The following is a 16,327-nucleotide window of genomic DNA, read 5'->3' as shown; positions in this document are numbered from 1 at the left end:
TGAGAGACCTATAATAAGCATTATAATATCTAGTATTTATCAAGTCTTGAGACCTGTTTTTGTTTTAGGCATTTAACGTGTGCTACAATATTAATCCTTACAGCTGTATTAGAAGAGAACCCCGTAGGGACTGTGTCATGTTCCAAAGCAAGGACTCAAGCCACACAGGCTGGATTTGAATCTTGGCTCTGGGCCAAGAATCTTGGGCCAGGCTCCCTCTCAAAGTTCTAGAGAAGAAACTTCCCTTGCCTCTTGTGGCCTCCAGGACGACAAACCATCCCTGGTGTATCTTCGCCCGTAGACACATCGGTTTGGCATATGGCTGTCTTCTGCCTGTATGTCTCTGGGTCTGTGTCCAAATTTCCCTCTTCCTATAACACCAGTCATATGGAACTCTGGGCTCACCCTAAAGCAGTACGATCTCATCTTTACTCGATGACATCTGCAAAGACCCTATTCTCCAATAAGATCACAACCACAGGTTCTAAGTGGACAGAGATTGGGAGGCAGCGGGCGGGGGGTGGGGGTGGGAGGTGGGGGGACCCTGTGCAACCTGTTACAGATGGCAATCAAGGTGACGTCTGGTTTGAAGCCTGTGCAGTTTAGAGGAAGATGGTGCTCACGACTGAGAAGAGAAAAACTCAGGGACAACAGAGGTGGAGGGCAGGATGGGGAAGAAGTGAATGAAGTAGGGCAGTTGAGAGCTCTGGGTTGAACTTGTCAAGTGTGAGCAGCCCATCAGATGGTCAGCTAAGGAGCTGCAGCGGAAGGAACCGTGGACGTCCTAGGTGAGGAGACCGTGAGGAGGCCACAGGGCCGTCTGCTGCCCTGGGCTGGGGTGGCAGCTGCTGCAGTGAGGGCGGGGGAAAGCCGAGTACAGGTGGCAGGTGCAGAGAGGACTGGCACAGGGTGAGGGACAGGGAGAAACTCGAGACGGATTTCGGAAGCCTCTGCTGCAAATAATAATTATGAGACATAAACTGGGCAAAGGATATAAAACAACCAGCTCATCACCAAAGACATGCCCAAGGCTACTAAAGAATTAATAAGATGTTTAACCTCACCTGTAATCAAGAATCAAAGAAATGAGGGGGTGGAGGGATGGGTGAGCCTGGTGCTGGGTATTAAGGAGGGCACGGATTGCATGGAGCACTGGGTGTGGTGCATCAACAATGAATTTCGGAACACTGAAAAAAAATAAAATAATTTAAAAAAAAAAAAAGAATCAGAGAAATGTGTATCACTGGGCTTAGGACACAGACTCCAGAATCAGATAGACTTCAGACAAATTCCATCAGTGCCTGGGCAGATCCGTCCCCTCCGTAAGCTCTGTTTTATCACCTGCAAAACTGAAGGGCAGCCCCTAGCTCATCCAGGTGGTGTGAGGATGAAGTGAGCTAACCCACATACGTGGCTCAGAGTGACGGCTAGTACCACGGCAAGGCACCGCTTCTTTACCCAGCTGGAAACTGGTTTATTCTTTTTTAATATTTTATTTATTTACTTGACAGAGAGAGAGGGAGAGTGCACAAGCAGGGGGAGCGGCAGGCTCAGGGAGAGGGAGAAGCAGAGTCCCCACTGAGCAGGGAGCCTGATGCGGGGCTCCATCCTAGGACCCCAGGATCATGACCTGAGCCGAAGGCAGATGCTTAACCAACTGAGCCACCCAGGTGACCCACTTTTTTTTTTTTTTTTTTTAAGGAAGCTCAATGCCCAACATGGGGCTCCAACTCACAACCCTGAGATCAAGAGTCACACGCTGTATAGACTGAGCCAGCCAGGTGCCCCCTGGAAACTGTTTTTTAAATGCATGTCCCTGTGGGCACCTGGGTGGCTTAGTCGGTTAAGCGTCTGCCTTCCAGTTAGCATCTGTCCGCAGCGAATCTGCCTCTCCCTCTGCCCCCTCCCTCCCTCAGCCCCTCTCCTTGCTTGTGCTCTCAAATAATAAATAGTCTTAAAAAATAAATAGTCTTTAAAAATAATAATAAAATAGGGGTGCCTGGGTAACTCAGTGGGTTAAAGCCTCTACCTTCAACTCAGGTCATGATCTCAGGGTCCTGGGATCGAGCCCCGCATTGGGCTCTCTGCTCAGCGGGGAGCCTGCTTCCTTCCCTCTCTCTCTGCCTGCCTCTCTGCCTACTTGTGATCTCTCTCTCTCTCTCTCTCTCTCTCTCTCTCTGTGTCAAATAAATACATAAAATCTTTTAAAAAATAATAATAATAATAAAATAAATACATGTCCACACTGCTACTGCAGGAGCCCAGGAACCAGAGGAACAAGGCGGCTCTTAGAGAGACCTCAGAAAACTCAGGGAAGCAACATTTATAAAGAGAAGAATCTATCATTTATATCAAATCTATGAAAAAAAAAAAAAGATCCATGGACAAGAAAAGGGTGAAGGCGGGGGGAAGAAATACGAAGAACAAGAAGTAAAACATTCAAAAAGAATGAAAACATTCAAAAAGAAAACACACATTTGCTTTTTCTGTGGAGTTGAAGTCAATGAAACTTCCCACCAAGCAGAACAAAACAGCAGAGTGATTATAAAACAGAGAAGAGAGGAAAATGAGTGGCTCATTCGGGAAGCCCAAGAGCTCACTAAAAAGATTAACTGAGAGAGAGAGAGAGGGTGGAGGACAGGTGGGGGGAACTACTGAAGAAACCCGAAGATAACGCTGACCAGAACTTAAGGATACTGGTTTCCAAATCAAAATATTGCAAAATAGATTCATTTAGAAATATGGGGAAAATTTCTCAAGAAACAGACAAAAGTGGTTACTTTTGGGAAAGAGACAGGGCTGTGCGAGGCACGGGAGGAGAGTGTTGTGGTTTTGTTTGTTTTTTTTTTTTTCTTTATAAGCCTTTTATTAACATCGGTTCTTTCTAGATGTGTGGATTGATGGCCCTGAGAAAAGAAAGTGATTCAAAAACTCAAGTACATTTAAATGAGCAACAAGTCATTAGCTAGAAATATCCCAGTTGTTGGGGCGCCTGGGTGGCTCAATGGGTTAAGCCGCTGCCTTCAACTTAGGTCATGATCTCAGGGTCCTGGGATCGAGCCCCGCATTGGGCTCTCTGCTCAGCGGGGAGCCTGCTTCCTTCTCTCTCTCTCTGCCTGCCTCTCTGCCTGCTTGTGATCTCTCTCTGTCAAATAAATAAATAAAATCTTTAAAAAAAAAAAAATATCCTGGTTGTGCGAGCAGTTAAGTGCATTTCAATTACACCTGGATAAAAATGAAAACAGATATGGCCAGTTCTTGGGAGGGGAACCTTAAAAGCACCAAGATAACAAGAAAACATGTGGGAAATACTAAATTGAAAGAACGTGTTTTTAAACGTTATGTATGGTATGATCCCATTATTTTTAACTTATACATGAACAAAGAAATTCGTCCAAGATCCAAATGTACCCAAGCATCCAAGATGGCGCTGCCGAGAAGGTGGGACGAGTCTGTACAGGGAAGATAATCAGCTGTAGGAGGCAAAGGATGCTCAGTAGTAAGGGGGCCACATCCTGAAGGAAAGCTGCTCCAAACCATACTGCATGTTTGCTCACTTAGGTCAATTCAAAATTCCACATGTGTACTCCACGCACGACCCTTGACAGGACATAACAGTAGTCAAAATGTACTGGGCATTTACTACGTGCTGATCACCACACTAAGTGCTTAAGGTATTTTGACTCGTTTCACAGACACGACAACCCTATAGAGGAGACAGTACTGTTTGGCAGACAAGGACGCTGAGGCTTACGAAATCTAGGCTCCCCCAACGAGTGAGGAGAGAAACCAGGCTCAAACCCAAGGTGTCTCCAGAGCTCATTGTAACACCAAGCACAGGCCCTCTAGAGAAAAGGCCCCGCCCCGCAGTGCCCAACGCCCCCTGCCCTTGGCTCACCCCAAGCCACTGACAGTTTGAGACATTTCCTGGCATGGCTACATCCTGAGAAGTTCATTGTAATTAAATCATGGGGAAATTTTCAAAGTGCTTCAGAGATGTAATGAGTTTACATTCAATTAATTCCTCCCTTCATTGGAAGAATCGGGAAGATGGATTTTCTTAGACTCAGAAGATTTCTCATTGCCTATTTTGAGATTTCATCCTGGTGTTCCAGGGCTGTCCATCAGGGCACACAGATGGTCTAGAGAACTTGGGCTGAGCCTAAGGGCAGCCAACACCCCAAAAAAAACCTCTAATGCACTCACTAGCTCATTCAATGTTTATACGAAAAATATTTTTGAGGGCCAACTATGTTGGAGTTCCTGTACTAGGGACCAAGTCCCAGCGGTGAAAAAGACAGCCCCTGGCTTCCAGATGCTTCCAGTTTGGGAATCAGAGAAGAGAAATGAACAAGCATTCAGGATCTGGAGAGAAGTCCTAGAGAGAATAAGCAGAGAGCTTCAAAGCCTTTCCGGGAAATCCCACCTCAGGGGACAGTAGATGAAGACAGGGAATATGAGATGCTCAGTTGATATGGAGCAAAGTTCCCAATGACAAGGATATGGATGGGATCAGGCTCCCAGAGAGAAAGGGTAGGCAAACCCTCAGGACTTGGGAAACGACATCCATAATGACAAGACTGAGTTCAAATAAATGCGAGGTTAAGTTCTCCCTTGACCTGTTAGCAATGATCTACCTCCCAACTCAACCTGCCCAGGACCATGAGCACTTCTATTCCAAACCAGCAGGATGCTGGCTCTCTCCAACAGGGAGGGGCTCACCCTCTCCAGGGGCTGCATAAGATGAGGTCCTACTGTGGGTGCTCCACAATGATTCATGAAACAGAGCAAGGGAATATGAAAATATTTAGGCACAGTAAGGCTCTCAAAGGAAGCAGGGGTGGGTGTGTGGATAGGACCCATTCTTCCCCTTCTATCCATCCATCCATCCATCCATCCATCCATCTACCATGCTAGACTTCATGTTGTAACTCTGTCTGCCAGAACAACAGTCCCACGAGAGCAGGAACCTGAGGTTGCTTTGTTTACTGTGTATCCTCAGCGCTGGGCACACCTTGTGGGGGGGTTGCCTTGTGGGGACTGAGGCTCCCTTCTTTTCTGCGCTGCCCCATGCATCCCATGGACAGATCACACAAAGAAGTCTAGCATGGAAGGTAGCACTCCCTTCATCTATTATGTGCAAAAAAGAAAGCCTACAGAGCCTGGGTTATTATGAGGGTCAGATGAGGTAATGGATGGGAAAAAGCTTTGAAAAATATGAAGCAATAAACCACTGTCACATAATAATATTTAGGACTCAGGAGCCCATAAGATAAGTGTTCCCTGCAGTCAGCTCAGGGACAAACCCCACCCCACAGATCTCTTCATGCATAATTACAGAGTGTTCTGCAAATTCAGATAGGTAATCTACTTAGAGCGGATGCACAGGCAATGATTCTTTGCCCCTTCCTCCAGCCTTAAATACAATACTAATCTATTTTCCCCTTGCTTATTCATTTTTAACAGATAGGGTTTTCACCCACCTCACCCCTCTAAGAACAAGGAACTCACTTAGCCCCAGGGCTGTTGTGGTTAATTTCTTACAAGAAGATCAGGGCTTCAGAAATGAAGAGGTTTCCAAAGAAACGCTACCAAAAAAAAAAAAAAAAAAAAGAAAAGAAAAGAAAAGAAAGAAGTAAAAGAAAAGAAAAAAGAAATCTGTGCAAGGTTAAGGATGAAGCCTTGCTTTCCTTCTCTGCCTTGTCAAATGCACAGTTCTCATGGAGCTTGCTCTCCATCCGGCCTGATGGTTCTATTCCAATTGCTGTTTGGCGAAGACTGCAGAAACAGCTCATCATGGCCCTGAGCCAAAATCAAATGTGGGATTAAAAGCCAGGGCACCATGACAGCAAAGATCAGTGTCCACTAGCAAGCTATTAAGGCGACTGTCTCCCTGGTATTTTGTTCTCCCTTCGCTCTGGAGGGCACAAAGGCAGTAAGCATTCACGCCCTCATTTTTCCTTCCACTCTGTGCACAAGGTAGGAGGAGAAGGATTTCAGTCTCGGTGGAGCCAGGAGAGGCCTGGAGGTTACAGGACTTGCGGCTAATCACTGGGATTGCTGATCACTGGGATTGTAAACAGGTCGGCCAGAAATGCAACCCAGGGCTCCCACCTCGAATTCTGAGCCCAGCGCTCTCTATAAGTGCACAGGATCGGAGCTCTGCGCCCTGGCCTCCACTGCCCAGAGAGGGCCCCTCTCACCCAGGAAAGCAGAGGTGTTACATAGGTGCTCCTGGGGTCCCATTCCTTGGGGTAGGAAGCATCAGGGAGGGAGAGCCTGAGGCTGACACACCTCCAGCCCTGGGAGAAGGCAGCAGTGAGGACCCTCAGCCTCTGATCATAGCTTCTCTGGTCTCCACTACTCACCCCTCCCCATGGGGGGCAAGGAGAGGCATAAATCCATAGTCCAGCACCGTTCAGCTGTTCTGCCCACGCTCCCACCAGAGAAACACTAGGATGGACCTTCTCCCACCACCCTGCCTTCAGCAATGTACTCTTTATATCCTTAAAATATGTTACTAAAATGAGGCAGACACTCCCCTGCAAAGACAGAGTAAGATGGATGCCTGAATTTAAAAGGGAATTTTTTGACCCTTAAAAAAAAAAAAAAAATCAAAGTCATACAGGTTAAGGAAACCAAGCAAGGCTGAAGCACGGAAGGTAAGAACTGGTGTTTCTCCCGGGCCCTTCCAAGTCCACAGTGTGGACACACCTACTCTCAGAAGGTCACGTGTCCCCAAGACAAGTTTCCAGGGAGATCACAGTACTGTTAGCCACAGAAAGTCGCCTCGCCTAATTCCTGCTTCTGGAACAGTGTCCTGAGAAGTCAGCCCACACACCTTCCTCTCGGGAGACCAGAACACACCCAGGACAAAGCCCATGAAGGTTCTGTTTCTCTGCCGCCCACGGAGCACGAATTAAGTGTCCCTGGGTCTTCGGATGTCTTCCCTGAGTGTCTGTTAGCAAACGGAATGAAAACTTAAGAAAGAGACTTTCCTCTCAGCCGGTGCGCATGACGCCCAAAGAGAGGCTGAGGAGCAGGACGGAGAAAACAGGACAAAGGGAGACCCAGCGTTGGGGGCCAGGGACTTCTAGAAATGGCAACAAGAAGGCACCCAACCACAGAAGAGGAATTCTGGTTGACCCTGGGAGGGTAGACTATCAGCAGGCATCACCTCTGCATGCATGGGAGGAGGTAGAGGATGGAGCAGCCATGATATTGTTCAGGCTCTTACCACCAAGAACCTTCGAATCTGGGTGGGCCTTGCAACCTGCTCTGGACAGTCAAACATGATGAGAGATTTCATGTAAGCTTCTGAGTCTAGGTCTCCAAGGCCTTCCGGCTTCCACCTGCACTTACTCACCCATGAGGCACCACGTGGGACAGAGACCCAGAGGACAGGTAGCATCAGGTGCCCATAACTGTGAGGGAAGGCCTCCTCTAGCCTCCAGCGTAGCTGTGCTGCCAGATGGCCCACCTTGTGAGTGACCGACGCAAGACAAGAAGAACCACCCAGCTGAGCCCTGCCAACACAGACACATAAGAAATAACAGACTGTTGTTGACGTAAGTCACTATGTTTTGGGGTGGTTCCTAAGTGGCTCAAGGAGTGTGGGGATGTCTGCTCTATCTTGAAGCATGTGGGCCCCTTTGCTGTGTGCTGACCACCCCAACCTCCATTACACTGACTTTGGCAACAGCATCTCAGGTTTGCTTCAGAGAAAACATCTCTCCCCCTGCCCCATTATTCAACACTTTTAGTCTTTGCTTTTCATCTACCAGGAGGAAGAGGATGTGGGCAGTCGATGTGGGCAGTTGGCCCAGTCCTGGTCAATCAATACAGCACATCCCCATGGCAATGGGATTGGTGTCCAGGGATAAGCACACAACCCAAGTGACTCCCTGCCAAGGAAAGTTAATTCCAAGGCTGTTTAAGCTGGGGAAGGAAGACTCCTCCTCCTTATGAGGAGGTGAGACCGAGGGGATGTCGACTGAGTATCCAAAAGCAGAGCCACACAAGGAAGGAGGAGGCCAGGAAATAGAGAAACCCAGGCCCCAGTGACATCTTCATATCTACAGGGTCTAGAAGGAATATCTGCGGCCAGTTCTATGCCTGGCTTTTTTTTTTTTTTTTAAGATTTTACTTATTTATTTGACAGAGATCACAATTTGCAGAAAGGCAGACAGAGAGAGAGGAAGGGAAGCATACTCTCCACTGAGCAGAGAGCCCAATGCAGGGCTCGATCCTAGGACCCTGGGATCATGACCAAAGCCGAAGGCAGATGCTTTAACTCATTGAGCCACCCAGGCACCCCTATGCCTGGTATTTTAAATGCATGGGCCAGTACATTTGTTTTCTTCCTAAGCCAGATCAAACTAGATTTTCCATCATTCATGGCCTCCAAAGCCCTGGTCGAAAACAGAGATGGAGGGATTTATTTTTTCCGCAGACCCTTTGTACCATTTGAATTTCTTGCCAAGTTCATGTTTTACTCCTTCACTCTGAAGGGAACTAGTTAAAGAACAATATAACACAGCTCACTTAAAAGAACAACATATACAAAACGTACACAGGGAAGGTAAATCGATAATAGCATTAGGGCTCAAAGTTCTCTCCACAATGGGTTGTATAGACAAGAGTGCTAATTGCCTGCTCCAGTTCCCATTCTGCCCCCTCCTTCAGGAACAGAATCCCACTGCTCAGTGGGGCACACTGCAGCACAGCTGAAAGACCATGTATCCTAGCCTTCCTGGCAGCAGGATGGAGTCTTCTAATAAGTTCTGGCTGATGAGCTGCAAGTGGACCTGTCAGGCAAGACCTGCAGGGAATCTCCCTCCCACCTACCATCTGGAGGGCAGATGTGATGACCTGAGCTCCAGCAGCTACCTTGGGCCAGAAAGACAAAGGTCTCCCTGTGGAGCAGAAAAAGGAGCCTAGATCCCTGGGGACTCCAGCACAGTCTCTGGATTTCTCCTGCTCGGGAGGAGCCTTTCCTGTTGAAGACACCATGTGCGGGGTCTCAGTTACTCTCAGTCAAAACCAGAGGGAGCAGAAGGACGCATCACCATCAGTATGACTAGCTGTAGGTGTCTGGTTGCCATGGAGACCACCCTGCCACACAGATTCCAAGGTACAAACCCACTCAAATAAGAAAGGCCCAATGTAAACTCCGGTTCCCTGTTTCTGGCAGAGATCCCCTCACTCAATCCATAAGCCAGAAGGTGACAGCAAACTCTCCAACAGCCCCAGGGGGAGTAGTACAGTAGCTGTGATGGGCTTGAACCTCTCTGGCTGCCTGTGCAATCAGAGGGCTGCCGGGTCCTCTCAGTTTTCCAGTGGAACTAGCCTTTGCTCTCTTCTTTCCTAACTTCCCTGCCTCTGTCTGACTGAAGGTGCTAAGGGGTCCGTCCAGGCATCACCTAAAGTAATGTGAGAGCCTCCGATCCACCTCCAATCTGCCTCCGATCTGCCTATCCACGATGGCCTCTCCCTGCACACGCCCTGCGGTTGTGCTCTCTGCTACCATCAGAATGTACTTCCTGAAAGTACAACTCTGGTTCTCTCACCCTCTCAAAAACCTCTAGGGTCTCCCCATCAACCGAGACAACAGAGCTCAGGGGCACCTGAGTTGGTAGAGCGTTTGCCTTTGGCTTCACTCATGATCCCAGCAGTCCTTGAATGGAACCCCATGTCAGGCCCCCTGCTCAGTGGGCAGTCTGCTTCTCCCTCTCCCTCTGCTGCTCCCCCTGCTTGTGCTCTCTCTCTCAGGTAAATAAATAAAATCTTTTTTTTTTAAGATTTTATTTATTTATTTGACAGACAGATCACAAGTAGGCAGAGAGGCAGGCAGAGAGAAGAGGAAGCAGGCTCTCTGCTGAGCAGAGAGCCCGATGCAGGGCTCGATACCAGGACCCTGAGATCATGAGCTGAGCCAAAGGCAGAGGCTTTGACCCACTGAGCCACCCAGGCACCCCGATAAAATCTTAATTAAAAAAAAACTAGAGAACAGAGCACAGACTCCCTTCCATGCAGCCCCAACCTACCTTCCAGCTATCACCTTCCAACCAAAGCAATCGCCATGCCTTCAACAGCTCTATGTTTTCCACGGCTGTGCTTCCAATACGCTGTGGAATTCATTTCCTTCCCCTGCTCTGTTCCCATCCCAAGCTCTGCCTATTTTTTTCAACCTGAGTTTCATCCCTGAAGAAGTCCTCCCTAATTCCCCAACTAAAAGTAACCTCCGGGCCCTAGGCTTCGCATCACCTTGTGCACGTGACCTTTGCACAACCACATGCTGTCCCTTCTCACGGTGACAGGAACGCAGCCAACCGCCCCTCGAGGGGAAGGCCTGCATCGTGCTTCTTTACAGTCCCCCCCAATGTCTTCCATACAGTAGCCGCTGGCTAACGGGTGGGCGGATTGGCCTGAAGACAGTCCTCTCCCTGCTCCCACCTTCCAAGCAGCCACTCCCCAAGGAAGGAAGAAAATTAATGGTTATTCTGCAAACAGAACACATGCCTGGGCCATCTCTAAAACTGCAGAGGCCCTTCTCAACGCTTGGATGACTGGCTCTTCTCCCTTCTTGCAAGCAAGCCCCCCCCCCCCAAAGCAATCATGAACCATCCCATGGAAGGCTTTCCACAAAGCATTTGTGTTAATAACATGTGTCGGGATTTGGTCTTGGCAGGCAGAGGCTAAAGGACAAGACTTAACCAATATTAACTTTGATCCCTTGTACTCAGAGTATCTTGCAAAAGAGCTGACCCTCAGCAAATGCTTTGTAATGTGATTTGTACTAGGATGTCTATGAAAAATGATTGTCGGTGACTTTCTCTTATTTAAATTGTAGCAGAAGACATTTAGCTTGGATAAGTTTCTAACAAGCTAGCTAAACACTCAATTAGGTTACCAAAAAAAAAAGTGGAACTTGCCTCATAAAAGTCTTGGGGAACAAGCTACACTCCCACCAGCTGTCTGGATTTGGTGAAACATTGCCCTGTCTGATGGCACAGGGTTGCCTGAGCTGACTCCCAGAAGGCCCTGCCAGTACCGAGATTTTTCAGACACAGCGTGCGATCTAATGAGGACTGTGCATCACGCTCAAGTTCTCCAAGCAGCAAGGATCCAGCCCTGCATCCTTCTTCTGCACATGCCAAGGAGCCTGGAGGAAGAGCCCGAGTCCCCAGCTGGCAGCGGGCAGGGTCACCTGACCTACTGGGAAAGGTAGCTCTGAGGACACCTGTCCCCTCCCAACCCAGGATGATGGTAACAAAATCAACCAGCCTTGGGAGCCAAGATGAGAGCCAAGTATGGGCCGGACCACCACAGCAGCCCACGGCAGACAGATCTACAGCTGGAGACCAGAGGAAGCAGCCTCCCCTGCCAGGCTCCCCAATCTGGGTTCCAAGGCTCCCATCCTCCACACCCAGTGCCCCCTCTAACCAGAGCCCCAGCCCCACGCATGGGCTCCGATGGACTCTTAGATACTTGGAACCTCTAAAGAGGGTCTGCTGCTTCCAAACACCAGCGCATCCTTCCTTTCACAGTGGTCCCCATTAGAACAGGGGCCCTCGGAGCAGGCTGTACAAGCAATCCCAATAAGCTCAAGAAACTGAAAGCCTCAGCCCAGCCCCAGAGATTTGGATATATTATTCATCCTGGGTGTGTCTGGGGCACTGGGGCTTTTTAAAATTTTTCCAGATGCTTCTATCACGCTGCCCAAGGGGAGCCACTGCATCAGAACGAAGGGAGTTTCTCCAAAGCCAAAGCGAGAGCTCCTTGGAACTGAACTGCCCAGCACGTGAGGCCAAGTTAGCTCACTCTGCTAGACCACGGATGCTGAGGACAGTTGCCAGCTTGAGGCTGACTGGAGCTGGGAAACCTCGTTTTAGCTCACAATCTCAAATTGTACACTTTTGTCCTTGCCCATCTGTCTTGACACAGTGTGCCTTATGTGACAAGGAGATGGGCCCACATAATTCCCCGTGCTTCCCTGCACAGCCGCCCCTTGAAGATTCTTCAAAGGCCCACCCCAGCAAAGGAGCAACCGTGGCATGGATTTCAAGAGCCAAGGCCAGACCCCCTTGGGGAAAACTCCGTCTGCCCCGCCTTCCCACCCACCGACAAAACCCAGCTCCCCCAGGAAATCACCTGCTCAGGAACACCACACGTTCCAGGAACGTTCTGAGATCACCAGCCTGGGCCCTGCTGTGGCAGAGCTGTGGACACCTGCTCGGGCTGCTGGCGCTGCAGCCAGGCCTCAGAAAACCCCATGATCAACACTAAACCGGGCGTCAGCAAACTTCTGTAAAGGGACACATAGTAAATACTGTAGGCCTTGCAGGCAATATAGCCCTGTTGTGGTTCCTCACTCTGCCGTTACAGTGCACAAGCCACCATAGACAATGCGAACTAACAAGCATGCCTGAGTTCCGATAAATCTCTACTTAGAAAAACAGGCAGCGCACCCACCTCTCCACTGGATCGTAACTTCCTTAAAGACACACACCGTCTCCCAGCACTTGGCCAGGAAGGGAGGAAGGAAGGAAGGACGGACGGACGGACGGAACAGACGGAAGGGAGGAAGAGAAGGAAGGAAGGAAAGGAAAATGAGAAATCATTTTGAAGGAATACCTAGTATACATTTACCAGGGAGCACTGACTCTTTGGGGCCCTCACATCTGACTTCTGACACTAAATCTCAAAGCCCCCCCCCCTTTTTTTAAAGATTTTACTTATTTATTTGACAGATCACAAGTAAGCAGAGAGGCAGGCAGAGAGAGACAGAGGAGGAAGCAGGCTCCCTGCCGAGCAGAGAGCCCGATGCGGGGCTCGATCCCAGGACCCCGGGATCATGACCTGAGCCGAAGGCAGAGGCTTTAACCCACTGAGCCACCCAGACGCCCCTCAAATCCCCCATTTTTTTTTAATATATATATTTTCAGCATAACAGTATTCATTGTTTTTGCACCACACCCCGTGCTCCATGCAATCCGTGCCCTCCCTAATACCCACCACCTGGTTCCCCCAACCTCCCCACCCCCCCCAGCCGCTTCAAACCCCTCAGATTGTTTTTCAGAGTCCACAGTCTCTCGTGGTTCACCTCCCCTTCCAATTTCCCCCAACTCCTGTCTCCTCTCTAACTCCCCTTGTCCTCCATGCTATTTGTTAGGCCCTTTCTAAGCTGCTCATTTACACCCACTCTCACTTCCCCCTTCATGGGAACAGGGAAGGTTGCCCCAGACCAAGGGGAACAGGTATTCCCCAAGGAGAAGGCCAGGGGATAAGGGGGACACAGGAGTTCCCAGGCCAAGAGAGGGGCGCCCGAGGATGCACAGGGGAAGGCGGGGAAGCTGGGGAATCCAAGCAACCATTCAGGGGCCTCCGGACAGGCCTCAGGCCAGCTCCTTAGCAGAGGAGACAATACACTCCTTCACCCAAACGCTGTGCTATTACTTTCCATCACTGTAGCAGAAGGTAATGTATATCATTGCCTCCCCCACACTATGTCTAATGACACTGGAAATCTGAAGCATGAAATTGAAAAGAAAAAGCACAATACTAATAACAGTGATGGTCCGTGTCCTTCCTGAGTGCTTTCTTCCCCTTTCTCCTCTCTTCCTCCCTCACCTGGCCACCCCTCTTCCTGAAGCAGGGCTTGGCTTTTTTCCAATGTCAGATCAAGGTCAGGAGGCACTGGGAAGGAAGGCCCTCATACTGTGGGCATATGTTGCATCAGAAAAGGGGAGGGCCCGGGGACAGAGCTGCCACCATATTGCCCTTGTCCCCAGAAGAACCACTTCTGTTTGGGGTCCAGGAGCACCGAGTCACAAGTCAGTCCTGTCCCCTGTGGTGTATCCGGCATCTCCTGCCCATGCGTGGCAAGGTTTAAAAACACTCAGTGGAAGAGTGCCTGGGTGGCTCAGTGGGTTAAGCCTCTGCCTTTGGCTCAGGACATGATCTTGGGGTCCTGGGATGGAGCCCCGCATCAGGCTCTCTACTCAGTGGGGAGCCTTCTTCCCCCTCTCTCTCTGCCTGCATCTCTGCCTACTTGTGATCTCTCTGTCAAATAAATAAGTAAAATCTTAAAAAAAAAAAAAAAAAAAAACTCTCAGCGGAGACACATAAGTTTTCCCATTGTAAACTAGCCATCTGAGTCCTTTAAAAATAGAACAATTTGCAGAACACCTGGGAGGCTCATTCAGTGAAGCGTCTGACTCTTGATTTAGGCTCAGGTCATAATCTCAGGGTCATGAGATCGAGCCCTGCATCGGGCTCCACACTGGGCACGGAGCCTGCTTAAGATTCTCTCTCCCTCTCCCTCTGCTGCTTCCTACCCACCTCCCTCCCTAAAAATAATAATAATAATAATAAAAATAAGAAAATGCTCTGTCATTCAAACCTTCAGGGCCCCGACCCCTTGACCATGAGCATGAGCACCCGTGTCTAGCAGCGTCGCTATGCAAGAATCTGGGGTGGCAAAAATGGCAGATGCCCTTATCCACCATGCCAAGAACGTGGAGGGAGGCTGGGAAGAGTCCTGGTTGGAGAAGAGCCTTCCCCATTTTTCTCCACACACCGTGAGACCTGGTAGCTGGTCAAGTGAGACCCCAGGCCAAGTAGCTCCCACTCCAGTCAAACCAACCCTGTATTCCTCCTCACTTCGTGGCTGAAGACCAACCTCAAGGGCAATCTTAACCCTCAAACAAGCCAGCATCACCTCCCGGGTCATGACATCTCTGTGCAAAACCAGACAACCTGCAGAGAACTGCATTGAGGGGGCCCTGGCACTCCTCAGTTCCCCAGATCTTGAAAAGCACATTTAAGAGAGGAGCTCCACTTTGGATAATGACCTTGATATGTCCCAAGTCGTCTGTCCAATCAGCTATGCTGGAATGGGGTGTGTTCTAGGTCCAGGCATGGTTGACATCGCCAGCGGGTCATCCTGGGGCCCTCCATTCCTCTCGGCCTCATAAAGAGGAAAGTCATGGCTCAGAGAAACAGAGAGCAACGCTCCTGGCAGGAGCCCCTTGGAGCCCGTCTGCGTGATCCTCTGAATGCCGTGTCATGTTACACTGGCGGGGGCCCGGCCCATTTCAATGTTGTCCAAAAGATCTCACACTGAAAAACATCTCCATTAGGACATACCAGGCCTCCCTACCTTTCAGGCAGGAAGACAGAGAAAAGGTATCAAGCAATGACGGCACCAGTCCAGGATCTGTGGGGAAAGGAACATGAAAGCTAGGATTTCTGAAGACCTCCTTCAACGGCTGCTCCCCACACCCGGCTCTTCTCTCTCTACTGTTCACACTGCAATAAACCTTTCCAGTGGATCCACCTGAAATCTCCTCCCTGAATCCCTCACACTACAATATGGGTCCATTCTGCATATCCATTTCTCTACAGAAATGGAGAACAGCTGGTCACCGGCATCCCTCCAGACTCCAAGGCCATCACAGAAGAGCATCATTAACTTCCAACAGGGAGCCAGTTATTTGGAGAAAATATTATTCACCATGTGCTGCATAAAAACAGATTCAGCCAAAACCTCCTTAAGAAGTTCAGGTCTTTCGTAAGAACCCGGCTCCCTATGGGATTAAATAATAGATATGAAATTGCCTCTTTGTGCCTACAAGTACGCTTCTTGATTGGTAGTCTGTCTCTCTCTTCTGCAGGTTGCTGGTCCTATTTATGCCACACAAGAGTTTCTTCCTTGAGAGAGAACATACACTGATTTCTAGTTAATATAAGCCTTGCCAAAAAAAGACATCAAAACCAGAGCAAAGAAAATTAAAACGGTGACCCTGGATGTCCTGACCTCTTCAAATTCATCTAAACATTTATCTTTTGGGACAGTGACTCAGATAAAAAGACATTCAATGGCATGGTTAAATTTGCCACAAAACAGGTTGAGTAGGTGAACCAAAACTAACCACAATGCTTCGCAATCACCTCACAAGCAAAGGACACATGCTAATAAGAGCTGGAACCTGCCCCTTCAACCATGTAGGACCAAGAAGCCCTCCACGAACCATCAAGGCCAATGTCAGTTCTCAGCAGTCAGCTGAGCTCCTGGAAAACTAAGGAGCTTGCCCAAGGTCGCACGGCTCAATGCTGGCAGCCCCTGACTTCTCATCTGGGTTCGGGCCTCACTCTGCCCCTCTCTAGCAATTTTCGATTCTGGATAAGTCACTTACTCTCTCTGGATTTGTTTCCTGCTGGTAAATGGAGGCAACTGGACCGGACCTCAGCTGGGAGGCACCGTGGTTTACAAGGGGACGCCCTAAAGTCAGACTGTGTGTTCAAATCCGGACTGAGCTTATCT

General features: G+C 49.2%; 1 protein-coding gene across 4 annotated transcripts in view; it reads right to left on the bottom strand.

The window, feature by feature from the left end:
- SLC39A11 (solute carrier family 39 member 11) overlaps positions 1–16,327 on the bottom strand; it is a 321,667-nt gene that overhangs the window by 292,334 nt on the left and 13,006 nt on the right. Inside the window, exon 3 of one of the 4 annotated variants that reach the window (XM_059380748.1) lies at positions 15,164–15,220. The exons of the other annotated variants lie outside the window; for them this stretch is intronic. The gene's annotated coding sequence lies outside the window, so the exon portion shown is untranslated. The remainder of the gene's footprint in view (positions 1–15,163; positions 15,221–16,327) is intronic. 4 annotated transcript variants of the gene reach the window in all.

Source organism: Mustela nigripes, chromosome 16, assembly GCF_022355385.1.
Source record: "Mustela nigripes isolate SB6536 chromosome 16, MUSNIG.SB6536, whole genome shotgun sequence".
Classification (NCBI taxonomy): Eukaryota; Metazoa; Chordata; class Mammalia; order Carnivora; family Mustelidae; genus Mustela; species Mustela nigripes.
Note: the sequence above shows the minus strand (reverse complement) of the source record. Positions and strands in the feature narration are given on the sequence as shown.